Source organism: Falco naumanni, chromosome Z (genome assembly GCF_017639655.2).
Source record: "Falco naumanni isolate bFalNau1 chromosome Z, bFalNau1.pat, whole genome shotgun sequence".
Taxonomy (NCBI): domain Eukaryota; kingdom Metazoa; phylum Chordata; class Aves; order Falconiformes; family Falconidae; genus Falco; species Falco naumanni.
The window spans coordinates 456,270-460,616 of NC_054080.1; positions in this window are offsets into that span (position 1 = coordinate 456,270).

The following is a 4,347-nucleotide window of genomic DNA, read 5'->3' on the forward strand; positions in this document are numbered from 1 at the left end:
GCAGTTCCTGAGATGGGATGCATTCCCTGGCAGAACCAGCCTGGGCCTCCCCAGCCCAAGCTCTGGACAAGCCTCTCCTCCCGTGGGGCCCATGGCATTATTGATTGGGGAACCAGTTGCTTTGAAGCTCTTTTGGCAGTGACCGTCTGCATTTGTCCTGCGTGATGTTGCTCAGTCTCTGTGCTGATTCTGACCCGGAAGGGGCACACAGATCAGCGCAGACAGACGGACGTACACGCAGTGCATGTCCCTCCAGCACCCAGACCCGGCTGCCGGCTGCCCAGTACTGCCCCAGGGCCCCAGTCTCTCTGGTTTCTGGCACCAGGACGTATGAGACCCTAGAGCCTGCAGCATCCCCCCTCAGCAGACCAGGTGGACAGAGGGGTGCAGGAGCGGGCGGGAAACTAGGACCATGCGTGGCAATCAGCTAGCTGAGGGGAATGTGCTCGAGCTTGTCTGGACAACAATTAACATGATGAGGCATGTTTGCAGAGCACAGGGGGGTGGGAGACGGATGGCGCCAAGGAAAGGTAACACCTTGCTGTTAATTGATGGCAGTTAACCACCAATCGGGGATTGCCTAGTATGCAAGGCTTAGCTTCAAGAACCAATCTGTTTAAAACGCGCAGCTTCTGAAAGTGTATAAAACCTCGTGCTTCTGTACAATCAATTGACATTTGCTTGCATCAAGCTGCGTCCCGTCTCTTCATTCGCCGCAAATTGGTGACCCCGACGTGATGCGTTTAAGGATCTAACGTGAAGGGCTCTCGAATCGCCTGTCTGAGCGACATGCAGCGAATCCCACAGAACTTTGAATGATCTGCTGAAAGGAAGCGGGAGCCGGCAGAAATCCCTCCGGAGTTGAGAGGTGAGCTGTGGGAAATCCGTAATGGGGAATCAGGGTTCGTCCCCAGAAAGAGACGTATATGGACTCATGAAGGGTCTTCTGGTCAGATCCGGGAGTCCGTGCCTCAGTCTCCTCAAATGGTGACCCCTATGGTGGTGTTCCGAAGCCTTGGAAGAATAAGGACGGAACTGGTCGATAAAAAAGACAGCTCGTGGAAGAGGGCTGCGTTCCGGAGGAGACGGCTTGGCTGAACTTGCTGTCTGGACCAGGCGGACAACCTAAACCCCGAGGATAACACCTGTATTCATCGAGACAGGTGAGCAGCCAAGAAACTTTAGAGACTTTGAAAGAATGAAAGTGTGTACATACAGCAGCCAGTTGTATGATGCTGCCGCGGAGGGGAACTCCATGTCGGGAATGCATTTAGCATCTTGGTGGCAAATTCTGACTCCTCTTTGCCAAGTGTGGACTAATTCTGCTAACGGTGCTAAACCAGAGGAAGCTGTAAATTCCACCGACAGCACGACTCTTCTCAAGACACCGTCAGCGATGGCGATTCCGTCCACACCTCCTCTGCCCCCAAAGCTTCTGTCACTGATTGCAGCGACCCTCACAGCACAGGACCAAGCACGGGAACAGGGCAACTCGGACAATGATTTTATTGACACTGATAAACCTTTTGATCCAGGTCCTATAGATTCAGAAAAGGAGCTAGACCTTTCCCCCACCCCCTTGTCTCTCCTGATGCATTGATTGTATTTTTGGGGAGGGTGAAAGGGAGTCTGAGGGATTGGTGACAGGAATGCAAGTGGGAAACACTTCAGTGATGGGTTTTGGGAGTCGCTATGGCATGTTCAGTATTTTACCAGACAGATCAACCTGCAGAGTGGCAGCCTGTGCAATACGAGGCTGTTAAAGAGTTAAGCAAAGCAGTGCGGGAAGGGAGGATTCATAATACATTTGTTATTTGTCCCTTCATAAAGTGATGGCAGAGCCTTATACACTCACACTGCATGACTGGAAGTCATTGCTTTGTATGGTACTAACTGATACAGTCTATGATGTGGTTATCTGATTTTTGTGGGCTACGTGTAGTGGCCTTGATTGAAAACCTTAATCAGGGAATTGCTGTTAACTATGAGCTGTTGGCTGGAGAAAATTAGTTGTGCCGATTCTGTGACTCAGGCAGGGTATCCCAGGGACAACTGTTTGCAAATGAATGAGATGGCTATTAAGGCAGTCCGGATGCGGGAGTCTTGCCACAGTCTTGCAGGGTCCTAGAGAGTCACTAACTGTAATACTAACTTGATTGATTGGCTTCAGAATATTTTGCAACAAGTCGAACATCAGGAAGCTCAAGGGATGCTTTTAAAACAACTAGCTGTGATAGTGTCAATGAAAATTGTAAACGGGCAACTTTCACAATCGCAACCCCAACATGTGTCAAATGATTGTAACGCAGAACTCACAGCAGACTGTAACTCTCAGGCTGAGTTCTGGAATGCAGCATAACAGATTTTTGCTTCTCTAATCTCTTCTGTAAGAATAGTACACGCTCTTAACTTGCTTAGTAAATTAGGCTGCTAGCTTGCTAAACAAAGTAATACGACAAATAATATTTTTTTTCTGGCTTATTAACAGATGTTGATTCTGTCCATCATATGTTGCTACAGAACCGAGTTGCTATTGATTTTTATTATTAGCACAGGGACACACAAGGGACTTTGATAGGATGTGTAATGTGAATCTGAGTGACCACTGTGAATTAATTTACAAAAGTATCCAAAACTCAAAAGCCTTGAAACAAAGATCTGCAGCAGAGCCAGGGGCGGGATGCCTTTGGTCTCTTCTCACGGCTGGGAAACTTTGGGCCATGACTCAAAAGTATTACAGGTTTTATTATAATTATCTTTAACCACCTTATTGATGTTTGCCTTATGTCTCCCATGCTTTTTTTTCCTGTATTCAGTGTTTAGTTGATTGTAACATAAATCAGGTCATGGTCACCCAGCTACACACACCCTTTGCCTCCTCGCAATTAACAAGCAAAAAAGAGGATAGAGAATGTCTGAAGAGAGAGATAGGAGAGGAAGCTGGAGAATTATTTGACCTAACAAGAGATGAGAGAACAGCTGGGTATTGTGAAGGAGACTAGGAAAGATAAACATGGTTATCTAGTGTTTAATAGGTGTCTGCACGCTTGTAGAGATATATAGCTATGTAACTGCATGAATGATTCCTGCCCTGAGCCTGGTGGAGCATACAGCTGCGGTTTGTGTCCGGGCTCAGAGATGTAAATAGGGGCTTCTCTGTTATGGTAAAAGTGTTTCTCTTTGCATAAAAAAAGAGGGAACGAAGGGAATGACCCCAGAGGTACCTTCAGAGAAGGCATGCTATGTTTCGAACTTTTTGACTGAACCAGTTCTTGTTTGGTGTGCCCTTCCACCTATGTATAATGTTAATCCAAAAGGAGCTGATATTGTTTACACTTTGAATGTCGATAATTGTCTTTCTGTAGATGCTAATGTAGTAGGAGGCTGTGATGGGAACGTGTCGCAGCAGTTCTTCTCTTACCCGGAGTAACAGCAGGGAAAGCATTAAAGAGTTAATTCACTTTGTTTGGTAGGCAGTTAAGAATGTGAGTCAAAATTGCCACTGCTTTTTGTTGTTGGCTCAAGGACATGGCTGTGAGGATTTTGATGGTACATGCTGCGTGGATTTTAGGCGCCCCATTGCAGCAACATGTTATCAAAACCTGAGAACATGTCAGCCTTTTTGTCATCAATTCACTCAACTGTCAGTATCGTTTGTTTGCTGTTGCCTTGGTTGCCGTCATGTTTGCAAGGGCCCTGCAGAACATGGCAAACCTGGTACCAGCTGTTCAAAAACAACAAGGGGAAATTGTAAAATTGTACGGAACAGAGACAGTGGGTTATTTTGACACTGATAATATGTCTCAGTTGCTTTTTTATTTGTTGTATTACTTATACCTTGTTTTTACTCGTTCGGTTTCAAAGGTTTTTTTTGTGCAACAGGAAGGGGGAGATGCAGGAGCGGGCTGGAAACTAGGACCATGCGCGGCAATCAGTTAGCTGAGGGGAATTTGCTCGAGCTTGTCTAGACAACACTTAACATGATGGGATGTGTTTACAGAGCACAGGGGATGGCGCCAAGGAAAGGTAACACCTTGCTGTTAATTGCTGGTAGTTAACCACCAATCAGGGATTGCCTAGTATGCAAGGCTTAGCTTCAAGAACCAATCTGTTTAAAACGCGCAGCTTCTGAAAGTGTATAAAACCTCGTGCTTCTGTACAATAAATTGACATTTGCTTGCATCAAGCTGCGTCCCGTCTCTTCATTCGCCGCAAGGGGGCGATGGGGCTCCCAAACCACTTCACCACCTTGTTGGTAGCAAGCCCATGCAGATACAGGTACTGCATCTGTCCTTTGCCACCAACCACCTCTCTACGCACAGTGAGACGCTTTTATTGCCTCGCTCC